Consider the following 18,237-nt stretch of genomic DNA (forward strand, 5'->3'; position numbering starts at 1 on the left):
TATATATATATATATATATATATATATATATATATATATATATATATATATATATATATATATATATATATATATATATATATATATATACAGGAGTTGGAAAAAATAATGGACATAGAAATAAACAAACTTTTGACGGTTTTATACATATTTCAAAATTATGATTGTATGATGATAGGTGCGTCTATTATTTTGTCCAACCCCTGTATTCATCAATATATAAGTACAAATACACACAATCAAATATAGATATTCTATGCTATCGCTATCTCTATGGTGAGACGTGCAAATATACATATGTGTATGAAGAGAGATGCGAGGAAGTTATAAAAACGGTGGGCTATGTGTGTAAATTGAAACTGGGAGAGGTAATTATTTCAAATTAAATTAATTCTCACCAGCAAATTAAGCTCCTGATGTACGAGCTTACATACATAAGACATAGATATATGCATGCATACATTCATATACACATGCATACATAATAGATACATACGTATCACGTGATCGGCCAGATTATCGGATGTTGATATAGATCGCTGTCCAAAATGCGCTTTAGGTCGTCTAAGCTTTCTAATGATGCCACCCCGTTGGATAGGTGACCAGGTCGACATTCCCCCTCATTGGAATCTGGCCCGTCGTAGATTTACCCAATTTACAACTGGGTGAATTGCAGCCCCGTGAAATGAGATGTTTTGCTTAATAATGCAACCAGCTCTCGGGAATCGAACTCATGATCTCCAGATCGTAAGCGCAACACCCTAACCACGAGAACATTTGTATGTGTATAAGTATATATATATGTGTGTTTGTGTGTGTGTGTCTGTGTGTGTCTGTGTGTGCGTATGTGTTTGTGTAATATATATATAGGGGTACAATTCTACATATATATATATATATATATATATATATATATATATATATGCATACAGATATTTACCAATCTCTCTCTCTCTACACACACATATATACATACACTCATACACACACTTATATACAGACGTACATATATATATATATATATATATATATATATATATATATATATATATATATATATATATATATATGCGTATGTCACACCAGCTATATGCTCGTCTTTATCTATCAAACCCATGCTTCTTTGGATTCAATCAGAAGCATAAATGCTCGCATACAAGAAACTATTTATTTCCGTTAATGAATATTTAGCATATTAGGCCCTGATTTCTTAGTTTCTCTCTTGGCAGTTTATTTTGATTACGTGGAAGACAGGAATTCAGATTAATGCATTCCAAGGTCCCGCAATGGAGAGAAATATATTCAATCATTTAATACACGTATCCAGAAGCATGCATATATGATAACATTAAGATATCTGTATCAATTCAGATGCGTACTCAATCCATATATATGTACATTTCAATATGTGTGTACACGTGCATTTATATATATATATATATATATATATATATATATATATATATATATATATATATATATATATATATATATATATATATATATGTGTGTGTGTGTGTGTGTGTGTGTGTGTGTGTGTGTATATACATATATATATATATATATATATATATATATAGGGAAGTAATTCACAAAAAACAAAAGACGGAGACAGGTGGTGTAGACAACAAACAGATTTAATAATTTAACGCTCGGGAAGTGAAAAAGTATTTACCGTTTCGAGCCTACGCTCTTCCACAGAAAGGAACACACAAAGAAACAGGGGGAGAAAATAAAGAATGTGTAGTGGCTAGCGAACTATTATATCGAATGCGGGACAGAGGGGTCACCCATGAGAGCTAGGAAGAAGGGGAGATAATAAAGTAGTGGTAATCTCAAAACGAAGGTGTGCGTGCGTGTGTATAAGAAAGTATGTATGTGCGCCTGGAAGAAGGCTGCTGACCTTGATGTATGCGTGCATGTATATGTAGGTGTGGGGTTGTGGGGCTGGGAAGTGGTCAGTGCTTGTGTGTGCGTGGTGGTGTGATCTGATGTGGTGTTGTGTGGTATGGTGGTGTATGGTGTAGTGGTATATAGTGTGGTGAGATGGTGTTGGGAGGTGGGGAGGTGAGAGTGGGGAAAGCAAGGGTGGGGCGTGGGTTAGGCTGATGGTGGGGGTAGAGGTGGGTTATGTATGAGTGGGTGTGTGGGGTGGGGTGGTATGAGTTGGATAGGAAAGGTGGGTTGGATTGTGTAGTGAGGTGGGGTTATGAGAGAGGGGTGACGATGAAGGGGGAAAGGGAGAAGGTGGGTGGGTGTGAAGAGAAGAAAGAAGGAGAGTAGGAGTCAGAGCAAGAGAGGTGGGTGGGAGGAAGTAGGCTTGAGGGGGAGAGATGAGAGGGAAGGAGCTTAGATGAAGAAGGGAGGAGAGTTGAGCCCAGGTGTGGCAAAGGAGCGAAGAGAGACGATTAATCCCCGTTCACGGCATAAACGGGAATCCAGATGGCGCCTGTGCAAGGACAATCCGAACACGGACAGGTGTTGCAAAGATTGTCCGGTAGAGCTGAAATGGCGCGAGACCGGGGTGTCATTGCCGAGTCGGATGTCTCCGAGGTGTTCCGCGAACCTGTCAGCCAAGCGGCGTTCCGTTTGCCCGATGTATAGAGAAGGGCAGAGAGAGCGGGAGATGCAGTAGATGACATTGGTAGAAGTGCAGGTGAAGGAGTCGGTGATGTGATAGCGTCGAAGATGGGTGCTGGTGAGGGAGGTGGTATTGGTGATGTAAGGGCAAGTGCGGCAGCGTGGGCGGGAGCAGGCGAACCATCCAGGTTTTGTGGTTGGGTTAGGGAAGAAGCTGTGGACCAAGAAGATTCGTAAGTTGTGGGCTCGTTTGAAGGAGGGGAGGGGTCGGTTAGGGAAGATGTACGAAGTGGAGTGGTCGGACTGGAGTCGCCGGAAGGCTCGAAGAATGGTGCATTGGGGTTGGTGGGGTGGTAGGTGAGGGGAAACGGGAGACGGGAGACGGCGGGTCGGGGGAGGGTCGGGGGCGGGAGGAGAGAGTAGATGCACACTCCATGGAACGTGCTCTGGCAAGGGCAGTGTGGATAGTGATGAAGGGATACCCACGTCAGATGAAGTAGCGAGCCATGAATTGAGACTGAGTCTCAAAGTCATGGTCGTCAATACAGAGCCTGCGTAGACGGAGGAATTGGGAATAGGGGATGGAAATTTTGTTGTGTTTAGGATGGAAGGAGAAGTTGAGGCATGTGTGTGAGCCTGTGTGGATGGAGGTGGTGAGGGTGGAGTGATGAATGCTAACTGAAATGTCAAGAAAGGAGACAGAGGTGTCAGAGATAGTGCAGGAGAAGTGGAGTGCAGCATAGAAAGATTTGACAAAAGAGATGAAGTGGTCTAGATGTTCGCGGGAGAGTGAGGTCGCACCGATACAGTCGTCAATATAACGGCCGTAGAGTTCGGGAGTGGGACCAGTGAAGCTAGAGAATATTTGAGCCTCAACGTAGCCAACAAACAAGTTCGCATAGTTGGGCTCTATTCTTGTTCCCATGGCCACTCCCGAGATGTGCACGCGCACAAAAATATATATACACACGCACACACTCACACACATGTATGTACAACTTAATGTTTAAGTTATATATAACATAAACTCATGTTAAGTAAGTGTGTCTTTGTATTTGTGCGTGTAGGTGTTCCGTCTGTAATGGTCAAGTCCATGACTAACGTAATTTGGGAAAGGGTTTTAAATCTTATGATACTTGGAAAATCAATATGCCAATCGAATAGGAAGTTGGTCTTGATGGAATATATAAAGGTGCTGCTGGTTTATGTAGTAGCTCTTGGAGGATTCCGGCTCGAGGCCGTTTGAATATTGAAGGACCTTTTCCTTTCCTTATATCCTTTAGAGAAAATTTAAATGTGCAGAGCCAGCTGAGGCTAAAACATGTTTTTTGCAAGTCGCACATGATAAGGGGGTCCTATTCTTGTGTAGCATTTGAAACGGATGCTACCATAATTTTGACAACATTGTCAGGCTGTTTTCTATATTGTTCAAATGATGTAGAATCCACTGTACTGTTGTGGAGAAAGACTGGATGCTTTAAAACTATCTCAATTACAAAGGCTCTGTAATGCATTGTCAACTACCGAATCCGAAACATGCTATTACAAAGTGGCCGAAGAAAAGTTATCTATAAGAAGTGCTGCATTACTGTACACATTAAACATGGAACAGAATTATTTCGCTCAGAAGAATCATGGCAAAGAAGTATTGTGATACATAACGCTTGTAGACGTCAATTTCTTGCAAACTAGACTCGCGATGCTGCTTCGTCAGCAAGCTTAAGTTCATAAATAATGATGTTCACTGTGAATATTATAATATAGTCGGAAGGGATATATGCAGGGGAGAAATATGTATTCTAAATTTACGCATTTGAGATCTCATATACGCAATATGTAATATAATGATTTAAAACCTTTTAAATTAACTTAGACTTGCATTTAATACAAAATAAAAACACATCAAGTTTTGTTTAAAACATAGACATCAAGTAAAGTGTAGGCTTAAGGATGTGATGTGAGCTAACTGAAACCAAGCCTTTTATATTACAATGATAACGATGAAGGTAGGAGTAAATCTGTCTTTAAAACCAGCCGCTGAAAGCAGCTGCCAATTTTCATTTTCCCTAGAAATTTTATGCGAAGAGTATTCAAGTTAGTTGTGAAGATAAAATGAAAATAATGTGTTTATGAGTGTATGCGTGTGTGTGTGTGTGTGTGTGTGTGTGTGTGTGTCTGTGTGTGTACGCGCGTGCACACACATGCATACACACACACGCACTCACACACACGCATACACACTCACAAACACACGCAGTGGAAAGGTAGGTGTTAATTATATATATATCTACAATATCTGTTGAAAGTATCCCCGAAGAGCAATGCACACGCTAAATACAAATGCAGTCATGAGTCATGTATCATTGATATGTAATATAATGAGGTAGAAATTTGGATTAAGCAGATATCATTCAGGTAACAATTATAAACTAATGAATTTGAAAGTTAAAACAATCAGACATTTTTGGTGAAGGTTAAACAGTGGAGGTGAGATCTAGCTTCCGTACTTAACTACCTTCTATTATTTTTCAAAACTTTCGACGAATTTCTCTCGTTGCAGTTATCCGTTTTTCTTATTAACTTTTAGATTTTACATACGCCGAGAGGGAAAATTTGTTTATAAATTGCATGAAGAATCCCTCTTAATCGAAGTTTCCAAATCACTACGTTATATATGTACGACTACTATGTATATGAGTGTATGTCTTTTAGTAAGTCTGTATGTATGTGTGCGTGTTCGTGTGTGTATGCCTGAGTGTACTTGGAGTGCGTGCTTTTGTGTGTATTTTCGTAGTAATGTACCTGTGTGTGCTTGTATGTATAATTTTACGTACTCATATATTATTGATCCAGGAAAGACAGACTATATCGGTTGACCCCCAAAGTTATTTGTGCTAAATTTATAATTGAAAAATATTATTGATGTTGCTGATCTGCATTATTGATCCGAATATACATCTTGCTAATCTTAGATGATAGAAAGCTGAAGGTTATATCTGATAAATGTAATGTTAATACCAGCCGTGTCAAAGGTGACCGACCAAATATGTGGAGTTCATGTTGGCAATGACTTATTGACGAAAACCATACACAATCGTTGCTAACAATAACTACTCTAATAGTATTTGTAAATTTTTCTTCTGTTTTCATACGCTTGAGGTTCGAGATTAATTGCGTGGAGTTGGCAGGAAGATATACTCATTTTTTTCTCTCTCTCTGCTTCTCTCAAGGGCATTAATCTTGAGAATGATGTGAGGCCTTTGAAAGTGAGAATCGATAGCTGACATTACATACCTCTTGTCTACAACTCGCACCGCTATGGTTATATAAAGCTTACCAATCGTTCTTCAACGGAATTCTGAGTAATCAGATACTGCACTGTTGAATGACTGTTGTTGGAGAAAAATTATGGTAAAATAAGCAGACATTCACCTAGCATCCTATGTAATTGTTCACTAAAATTAAGTTTTGAAAATACAAATCGATTCAAAGTATTTATTTACACAGCATTTCCATAGGCTACTTCAATCAAATGGATATTATGAAGAGCATCGGATGTGACAGTTCAGGCAGGTTTACTCAGCTGGTTTACTCAGTATCAAATTTGTTTGTATTAAATGGGTGAGAGTCATTCAGTATGTATGACATTTGCATCCCTGAAGAACATATCAATGTCTATGATTGTCTCTAATTGCTTCACCATTTTGATTGCATATACGAAGGGGTATGACAGATACAATTGGAAATTTATATGCAATTTTATTAATCCAAAACCTACGCCTCAGATCCAGACTTCAGACCCAGCTAAGAGTAAAATTTACAAAGTCCCATGAATACTTCGAAAGGACATATGAGAATAACCCCTACTTAATCATTCTTCCCACAAACGCAGCTGTGGCCAGTCACAATTGGCAACTGAAAAGTAAGTTTACAGCTAACAATTTAAAATAGAAAAATCTTATCCCAAGAATAAGAAACCTTATGAAATTTCTGTTACACAGAATTTGGTTATGTGATGAAACAGACACTCAATCTTTAATTCAAAAAAAAATATATATAACATTCTGTAAAGACTCCTTCCTTCTTGCACACCTCCACGTTTAGGAATACGTTCAACCAAAACTTGGTTTCCATCAGTGACATCATTCTCTATGAAATTTTACTCCCACGCATTATTTTTATCATTACATTTATCCACTGACTTAATATGATCGACTTTCTTAATTATTATCACATCCTTAACACATAATTTAAATAATTAGTTTTGAAATTACAGTCGAAATGTCGTCTTAATAAATTTCAACTTTTCTTTTAGTTTCCTTTAATTAAATACACTGTTTATTATGCGCGTATTGGTCTTATATCACAGGTCAGTTTTAACTTCGATATTGAGTGATCTAATATTGAGGTCCTTGTGGTGTGTGGTGAACCCATTTTTTTGCTTTAACTTAATCCATGAGCACATTCTTTAAACATTTCTTGCAATAATTCAGTTCGCGTTAATGTTTTAACTTAAATTACGCACATACACGCATGCAAACACACACACACACACACACACACACACACACACACAGACAGACACACACACACACACACACAGACACACACACAGACACACACACACACACAGACACACAGACACACAGACAGACACACACACACATACACACACACACACACACACACACACACACACACACACACACTGAAATATTTTCACGAGAAAGTCTCATTGTGTTCATTCGACAGGCTAGAAATAATGACTAAATCTCTCTTCATACACCTACTACTTCCTTTAAAAAGGAAAAACTGGATCATTTAATCCAGAACGAACTATGTCTGAACACAAGATTGGATCGTCACGGATGGAATACCCTTGGTAAAATCACTGACTGATCAGCAGTCTGTCAAATTAAACAACAATAAATATATGAGTGCATTTAGGTATGTATGCGTGTGCATGTGTGCTTCTGTGTGTTGTGTGTGTGCGTTTGTGTGCGTGTGTATATGGGTGTGTGCGTATGTCTATATATGTATATTCTTATATATGTATGTATAAACATAGCATTACCTTTTGATATCTTTGATCGGTAACTATGGCAGTTATGTAGCTATCCAAGCCATTACGTATGTACACTAACGGTTTCTTTTTAAAAACTGAAATTGCAACCACTATTCGCCGGTCCAAATCATCTTATATTTTAAGTATTTTAGTTTCAATATATAGCTGATGGATGTTTGGTATTCTGTGTAACTTGTAATTATGTGAAATGCATTATTGCTTTTTCTCTACAATTTGCTGTAATTCATTTTGGAGAGACTGGTACGCAAGAAGAATGGCATTATTCAGTACCGTATGTTCCATCTTACGAGGTGTAGTGTGTTAATCTGGAGATTTTCTGTTCTCCAGTCTCTTCCTATCTATCCGCTGGGAATTCTTCCCGGGATAACATTGCAATAACCAAACGAAATTAGTTAAGCCGCTCTATGGTTCGTTCTGCAAGAAGAGCCATGTGTTTCATTCCCGGGATTTAGTTACTCAGCGGTCCTGAAAGTATAACCACCAACCATATAACTGAAATTTTTTCCATTTTGCCAATGCATACGCTATTTCAGAACTTTAATTATTTAATCATCACCACCATCGAATATCGAATACAAATGAATAAAATTGATGCCTGTAATTCATTGTATTTTACGCAGTAATGCTTCTTACTCACATGTCAAACTTGAACAGATAGTTTTGATACGACGTTTATAGCCAGTCCAAACTACTAGATCTCTTACGGAGTGCTACCTATACTTTACACAGCGGATCTGAAAGTATGTTTATTAAATGTACTCATGCAAAACTGTTCATAAAATTCACATAATACCTATGTTCATATAGCTACCTACTGCATATATACGTATATACATAATACACACATAAATATCTATCTATATGAATTATCGGTTTAAGAACTACCATTCGCTCCCTTTATAAGTCATCTCCAAGCAATGATGGAAAACTACGATGTCATACTGTAGGATCGAGCTGCAAATCTCACATGATTGCGAAGCAAACATTTTAACCATTACAGTCATAGTTGCACATATCAATGTTTCAATGATACATGTTTTAAAAGAAACATAATCAGGGAAGTATTATGATAAATAATATATTCACAGTAACCATAATGAAATTAACCATTCAAATGGTTTTATGTGAATTTTTACAGACCTTCAGTCAGTTACAGTACTCTCTAAGTTACAGGAAGGTAAGCAAAGTAACACCAGTTTTCATGTGGTAGGGTGATAAACAAAAACGCATACATACATACATACATACATACATACATACATACATACATACATACATGCAAGCATACATACAAGCAAACATACATGCATACATACATGCATACATACATGCAAACATACATATATTGTGGCAAGAGCTATTGACACCTCTGTCAGATTGGAGCATGGACTAGCCGAACTGTAATAAAGGGTTGAGGTCGGTTGTAGGAAGAGAGAGCGTTTTGGCAGTCCAGTGCGGTGTGTTCGCTTCGTGTTACGGTCTGCTACTATCTGAAGTTTATTGTTCAATTGCCGTTGATATTGTTGCAAATTTTCCCTTTTGGGATTACCTTTGTTTCAAAAATGTTTTAATAATGATAAACGGCTTCGACCCGAAATCAAACCTAGATGGACCCTAGCGGTGGCCTTCGTCAACATAAAAGTAGAGATGACATTATTGTAGTTGGAAGTAAAAGTACCCAGAACTGGTGTGGCAGAGGCATTATTCATGCCACGTAGCAGTTATTGATAGCATACGGAGTTCGTCAATCTTCCGGACGATACAACAGTAAAGATCGCTGTTCAGGGCAGCGTACCAAAGTGCTTCGGGTGTGGGCCAAAGGGACACATAAGAAAAATGTGCACCCAGGGCCTACAAACAGAAACACAGGGAGAAAGCTCGACGGAGGCCAATATGCAGCAGTAGAGAAAAGAAGAGGAGGAGAAGCAGGAGGAGGTGACGGTGGAGACAGAGAAAGACACAGAGTCTACTTCAACGACTACGGACCGGAAGGAGAAGCAGCAGGAGCAGACGGTCGATGGAGAGACAGTCACGACAGAAGTAGCACTATTGACTTCTACAAAGGTAAGTGACGGTGAATGGCAGGTGGCTGGGAGGAAGAGAAAAAGAAAATTATTCGCTCTTCCCCCACCCAGCCAAAAACAAAAACAAAAATTAAAAGACTTTACAAACAAGAATACACATGAACATTTGACAGAAACAAACAAACAAAAAAAAAATAAGAACAAAAAAAAACTAAGGTGACTTCAAGTAAAGTGAAAAAGAGAAACTGATAATTTATGTTAGTTTTCCAAAAATGCACAATGATGTTGCCTGAGTCGTGGGGCACGTGTGACCATCATTTCATCTTTTTATTTATTAATCATACATTTACTCATTCGATTTTTTTCTCTTTTGGCCCAGCATAATGTCCTGCATCATCCCCTCTTTGTTGGTCCCTTGTGGATAAAAAGAAAAAAAAATGAGAGCTTTTTGGTAGTCTCGCAAAGTACGTCGTGTGCACACATTGATTAAAACTCTGCTACATAATTTATATATACCAAACTGTGACATGATATGAAACATACATACATACAAACATACATGCATACATACATACAAACATGCATATATACATACATACATACATACATACATATATATACATACATACATGCATGCATAAAAACATACATACAACCAGCTTTCGCACAGTTTCCTTCTGCTAAATCCACTCACAAAGCAACAGTCGGCCCGGTCCTATATTAGAAGACACCTACCCAAGTTGCTGCGCAGTGGGATTGAACTCGAAACTACGAAATTACAAAAGCGAACTTATTAACTCTGCAATCATGTGCCCGACTTCACAACTGATTTAGCTATGCTTCAGTCCACGTAAGATAATTCAAGAAAATGTTTTGAGAAATACACACACACACATTTTTTTCTCTATTAAAGTGGTAAACTGTGCGAGTATTTTCGACACGAGTCAAATATAACAAACTATTCCACGTCGTTGTTCGAGTATCTGCATAAATGGAGTCAAAACCGAATTGTTTGCACTGGCATCCAGTGGTATTAATTTCTAATAGTGATGTCAAAACAAAAAGTGATGTTTTGATCACTGTTTGATTTGATATCATTATTACAACTACATATATTTATGTATATGTATGCATATATATATGCATATATATATATATATATATATATATATATATATATATATATATATATATATATATATATATATATATATATATATATATATATCTATGTGTGTGTGTGTGTGTATACATATACCAAAGTGGTGTAAATATATATACATATATGTGTGTGTGTATGTGTGTTTATAGATATCGACATGTATACTTATGCATATATATATACATACATGTACACCCACACACACACATATACATACATATTTACATATATATATATATATACGTTCATACATACATACATACATATATATATATATATATATATATATATATATATATATAAAGATTTAATAAATGGAGTAATACGCATATGTTAAATGAATTCTTTTATTTCCAACATATTCGGTTAAAATGTCTTACGGTTAAGCGAGTTCCTATGTATTTCCCCGAAGAGAAGATTACATCTTTATCAACATCACTTATTCCTTTGGAAGGAACCATTTGTAATCATCGTAGCATATGTTGGAAATAAAAGAATTCATTTAACATATGTGTATTACTCCATTTATTAAATTTTTATATTTACTGAATAACCCAAAACAACAGGGAATTTCTTCCTCATAAACGGGAGTTACACCACACTCATTTTGTGATCTTTGCTACCCTGGTATCTATTAACCAATTTATTTTGTCGGAGTTAATTATTAACTAAGAGAAAATAAATAGATATAATATATATATATATATATATATATATATATATATATATATATATATATATATATATATATATATATATATATATATATATATATAGATATATATATATATGTATATATATATATATATGTGGTGGAAGTCAACTCGTGACCGAGTAAAATCATTTCCTAGACTCATATATATATATATATATACTCTTTTACTTGTTTCAGTCATTTGACTGCGGCCATGCTGGAGCACCGCCTTTAGTCGAGCAAATCGACCCCAGGACTTATTCTTTGTAAGCCTAGTACTTATTATATCGGTCTCTGATGCCGAACCGCTAAGTTACGGGGACGTAAACACACCAGCATCGGTTGTCAAGCGATGTTGGGGGGACAAACACAGACACAAACATATACACACACACATATATATATATTTATATACATATATACGACAGTCTTCTTTCAGTTTCCGTCTACCAAATCCACTCACAAGGCTTTGGTCGGCTCGAGGCTATAATAGAAGACACTTGCCCAAGATGCCACGCAGTGGGAATGCACCCGGAACCACACAACCACTCCTGCACCTATATATGTATATGTATGTATGTATGTATGTATGTATGTATGTATGTATGCATGTATGTATATATATATATATATATATATATATATATATATATATATATATATATATATATAATCATGTATGTATATGGATTTATATATATATATGTGTGTGTGTATGTATGTCTGTCTGTGTATAATGTATGTGCGTGTATTCTACATATATGCGTGTGTGTATGTGTTTATGCACGTGTGTGTTTCACGTATTGATTTTCGATAACAAGTATAATTCATGTTTGCTATAGCCAAGCAATATTTACTTCTTATCATACTTTACGTGTTGTTTATTTGATTTCCGGCGTAATTTTCCTGACGATTATTTAGTGCCTGCTGTACTTATATTAAATATATGCAGGGTTTGCTTATATAATATATTCTAATAATTTCATCGGAACATCTGCTTTTCACCGTGATGTGTTCTATTACGTTACATTGGTTGTGTGTAATATTGATGATGCCTGAGTCATTCTAAAGGCTTTTCCCATTATACTTATATAAAACCTATTTTTTTTTATTAATATATATATATATCATAAATATACAGGGATTACCAGAAGCCTGCTTCTCCAACATACTGAAAATTTAGAAATAGCAGTCAAAGAACTACTGATTCCAAACTACACATTTTTTCTCTAATGGACGGCGATATCTATGGCACACACAGAACAAAAAACAGAAGAGAAGAGTAAAAAACAAACCTGCCTTTAGTTAATTGGGTACGACGTTTCACGGTTAAGGGTATGAATTCCCCCATTCCGATCTTCAGCCAGAATATTCGAATAAATTTGCCAATGTCTAAATAACTCACGTTCATTTTGACCATGCGACATCAAGACCACGTGAAATTTATCGGCCAGTGAGCTTAAAATCTTTCACCCCGATGAATTTAATTCAGTGTGTGTCATAAATAGTCCCGTATAGAAAAAAGTCCCGTACGACTGGTTGCGGTTTAGCCATCCACCTTAGAGGTATTACTAAAAATATAGATATATAGGGCAGGGAATCGTCAATTAGTAATAAAATTAATAATTAACAATTTTGCCGAGTAGCTCAGTATGAAAAAACCTTTATCGGTAAAACCATTTATAATCATAAATATACAGGGATTAGCAGAAGCCTGCTTCTCCAACATACTGAGAATTCAGAAATAGCAGTCAAAGAACTACTGATTCCAAGCTACAAATTTTTTTCTCTAATGGATGGCGATATCTATGGCACACACAGAACAAAAAACAGAAGAGAAGAGTAAAAACAAACCTGCCTTTAGTTAATTGGGTACGACGTTTCACGGTTAAGGGTATGAATTCCCCATGGTCAAAATTAACGTGAGTTATTTAGACACTGGCAAATTTATTCGAATATTGAGGCTGAATATCGGAATGGGGGAATTCATACCCTTAACCGTGAAACGTCGTACCCAATTAACTACAGCCAGGTTTGTTTTTTACTCTTCTCTTCTGTTTTTTGTTCTGTGTGTGCCATAGATATCGCCATCCAATAGAGAAAAAATTTCTAGTTTGGAATCAGTAGTTCTTTGACTGCTATTTCTGAATTCTCAGTATGTTGGAGAAGCAGGCTTCTGGTAATCCTTGTATATTTATGATTATAAATGGTTTTACCGATAAAGGTTTTTTCATACTGAGCTACCCGGCAAAATTGTTAATTATTAATTTTATTACTAATTGACGATTCCCTGCCCTATATATATATATATATGATTAGTATCCGAATCATTCGATAACTTATGAATAAATATATGAACATCACTATTCACAAAAATGATAAATATTTACTCATACAAACGCACTCAGACACGCATACACATTCGTGCAACTCCTATTTACTTACTTTGCAGTCCGTCTAGTGAAGTCTTCACATTTTGTAATTGCACTTGAGAAACAGAGAAGTGAATTTTAAAACAAAGATGAGCGAAAAAGAAAATACCTAAGATGAAATATTGAGGAATCTACTTATACTCTATCCAGATGACAATTTCTTGTTTATACCTCTTATTATTGGGGCAATGTTATATATAACACACTGCCTAAATACCAATCTTGAGAAATTAGACTTCACAAAACCAAAAAGGAGGAAGCTGATTTGAAGATTGCAGATACAATCCATCACCGGAACTGTAGAAATCTGTAAAACTTCCTTGACGTTTATCATTTAAGTGTATCTGAGTATGTCTAGACATGCAACTATATACAGGCGAATATATACATGAAGCAAACTATACATATCTGCATATACATACATACATACATACATACATACATACATACATACATACATACATACAAAAAAGACCCTGTTGATGTTGCTGAGATTCCAAACCTTGAATCTAGGTTAGAAAGCGGCTCTTTCTCAATTGGCAAGAAAACTTGAAAAAACAAAAACAAAAAAACGCTGAATAATGACATACATACATACATACATACATACATACCAGCGGATGTTACAGCTCTTGTACTCTCACTATGAATTCTAACTTATCATCATAAGTGCATTAGGTTATGTACCAACAAAAACGGAGAAATACACGGTTTCACGAAGAAAGAGCAGATTCTTCAAATCCAATCTGTTGGGTTGGCAGCCAAGTTCCCACCGTTTCTTTTTTAATTTTGGAATTAATTTCGTTTTCTAATTTTGGAATCTATTTTTTTCGAGAATTATATTTTTGAATCATTTTAGAATCTGTTTTGTGTTTTTTTTTCTAGTTAATTTTAGTTATTTTTTGTATTTTCAGATCATTAAAATAGAATGTCAAGTTAAGAAAAGCAAGCATTTTTGACACCTCCTTCTTTTTGCTTTTAATCAAGGTTTTAAAGCCGCAAGAGCTCTTCGCGATATTTGTGCTGTGTATGGAGAGGGTGCCATAGCTGAAAGAACCGCTCGTGATTGGTATGCCAAGATCAAAAATGGAAATTTTGACCTCAAAGACGCACCTCGTTCTGGCCGTCGAGTTGAGTTCGATGGAGAGCGATTAAACGAACTTTTGCACGAAAATTCTCGTCAAACGACAAGGGAACTGGCAAAGAAAATGGAATGCTCCCACACTGCTACAGAGAAGCATCTTCACCCAATGGGAAAGGTTCAGAAGTATGGAGCATGGGTTCCGCATGCTTTAAGTGACAACAACAAAAATCAACGAGTCACAATGTCCGCTTGTTTGCTTGCTCCTCACCGCTCAACTCATAGACACAAGCAATGATTTATTTACCGAATCCTTAATAGTGACGAAAATGGTGCCTGTACATCAATACGAAGCAGCGTAAGGAATGGCTTAGCCCTGGTAAACAAGCGACACCGTCCATGAAACAAGATCTTCATCTGCGTAAAACGATGTTGTGCGTATGGTGGGACTGGAAAGGGATTATCCATTACGAATTGCTTGAACGGAACCAAACGGTCAACGCGGAAATCTATGTTCAACAGATGGAGCGACTCAACACGGTTATTCAAAAGAAAAGACCTAATCGGCAGCTTGAAGTTCTTCTGCAACACGACAACACCCACCCTCATATTACCAATATGACCAAGGAAGCCATTGAAGCGCACGTCTGAGAAGTGCTGCCACATCCACCGTACTCTCCTGATTTGGTACCAACGGATTTCCACCTCTTTCGATCTCTTTCAAACGCTATGCGTGGTGTTTCGTTCAATACTGATGCAGAATTGAGAGCTTGGTTGGGTAAATTTTTCGTGTGTGTGTGTGTGTGTGTGTATGTGACGATATACCAATGTTACTTTCGGGTGATTTCTACCAATGAGGTATTGAAAATCTTGTTGAACGTTGGGAAGAAGTTGTAAACAACAAGAGTGAATACATTATTGATTAATTAGTTTTTATTTGTTATTAAACCTTTTTAAAATTTTAAATTTAAAAAAAAACGGCGGGAACTTAGTTGCCAAACCAATATTAGTGGCGCAGTGATGATTTGTAAGACATTTCAATAATTTTCCATTAGTAATACTTATGTGATTAGTTGCACACATTTGCGTCTATGCATCGACAGTTCAACCAACACACCAACTCACCCATACATTTACAAGCACCAGGAAATCTCGTAATCAAAAAATCTTGTCGCTTTGTTAGCGACCGGCTTGAACTCTAGCAAAGGAGAACCAAAATGTAACTCAAAGATAAACACAGATACATACATAAACTGAAACCCGAGTGTCGTTTTGGTCACCTGAAAGTGGCTTTGGTACACACTTGGCAGACACGCGTCTCATAGTCACATCTTGAGTGATAATGGACTGATTTGGACCGTAAGTAATCTAAATATCCTCTGATAACTCACGGATGGTGATTCGACGATTTCCCCTCACGTCTGCACGCTTATCCACGATGTTTTGTCTCAGTTCTGCAGATGGCGCGTCTCCCAGAACGTTCGTCAATATCGACATTTTTAGGCCGTCTTGAAAGTCACTAAACCACTCTTACACTTGTTTGCGGCTCATACACTCTTCTCCATACACTTTCTACAACTCTGCGTAAGCCTCTGAGCAGGTATCACGATAACAACTTTCTCTGTCATGGTCAATGCGACGATTACACGCTACACACCTTCCTTCTAAGCACTGCTGTAAACAGCGGAAGTGATCCAGAACGTTAAAACTTAGTGTGCATGCACAGCAGAGTTCAAGGTCATCCTTTGCCAAGTGTTTTCATTCTGCGTGCTTTAGCTTCATTACTATGGCAACAGTCCGGATACTTATTGATCAGATCTCGTACATATATACATGCGTGCATGCATACATACATACATACATACATAAGTGCTCACACACTACAAAAAAATTCTTCCCCCAAAATTTAGTAACATCCTGATAAAAGATTTCATAATATTTGTTTAAAAAATAATTTTTAAAAATCCTTTACACTTCAAAACAGTATAAAGTAATTCTCATAGACGTTCTAATATATATATATATATATATATATATATATATATATATATATATATATATATATATATAAATTGTAAATCCAAAAAATAACAACTAAACTACAAAGGATTCCGCGGTACACGTGTTTCAAGCTTTACATGTGTATAATATAATATGTGTATAATTTACAATGTAAAGCTATCCTCAGCCGCAAAATTATTTCTCTCCCAGGAAATTATACCACCTCGGCGTTGAAGTAGGAAGAAAGGTGTGATGTAAGAGGTGAAGATCCTTTCGGTATTCTGTATAGTACTATACCTCGTATAATTCTCCACCCAGACATAATCTCTCCGGTCCTCCGAAAACCTTTCATACCTTGCCACGATTCAGTGTGTAGTGTTAAGTTGGTGGTTAAGAACAATACAATACAATAAAAAGACATACACAGATATTCATGTAAAAAAGTAAGAATAAACTTAAAATAAAAATAAAACTTAAAAAAAAAAAAATTAAAAAAAGGGAGTCATACGGTGGGGCGGGTAATCTAGGAAGTAATAAGAGAAAGTCTGTGTGTGTGTGTGTGTATGTGTGTGTGTGTGTGTGTTTATATATCAAGTGTGTGTGTATATGTATATATATATACGTGTGTGTGTGTGTGTGTGTGACGATACACCAATGTTACTTTTAATTGAATAGACACACACCGAAATGCATTTCAGTCGTAACTATTCTGGTTTTTCTCAGTTTCAGCTACAGTGTATCAAGGACTACTGTACTGAATGTGTTTTGTATATTTTGGCGACAGTATTGTATGACAGCAGAAAAGAAATGTTGCTATTACTTGCATTAGTCTTGCAGCGTCTGTGTGTGTGTATATGTATGTTTTCACTGAGTGCATTATTGCATGCGTAATACAAAGTAAGATTAGTGAAATAACAGAAACGACAGCCGAACATTTACATGAAATATTTATAATTCTGTATGGTCTTAGTTCAAATCTCGGAGGGTTCAATGTTTGCGTTTTCAGCTTACTATGTTTGATCAATAAAATGGGCACCATTAATACACACTGCGTTCCTGCTAAATGAAAAAAATACGTAAGACCAATACACATTGTCATAGAAATATAATTTCATTTCAAAGAAATCAGAAGTCAGATCTTACGTCGACTGATTAACAATTGATGCCTATCACGATT

Source organism: Octopus bimaculoides, chromosome 5 (genome assembly GCF_046866305.1).
Source record: "Octopus bimaculoides isolate indiv1 chromosome 5, ASM4686630v1, whole genome shotgun sequence".
Lineage (NCBI taxonomy): Eukaryota > Metazoa > Mollusca > Cephalopoda > Octopoda > Octopodidae > Octopus > Octopus bimaculoides.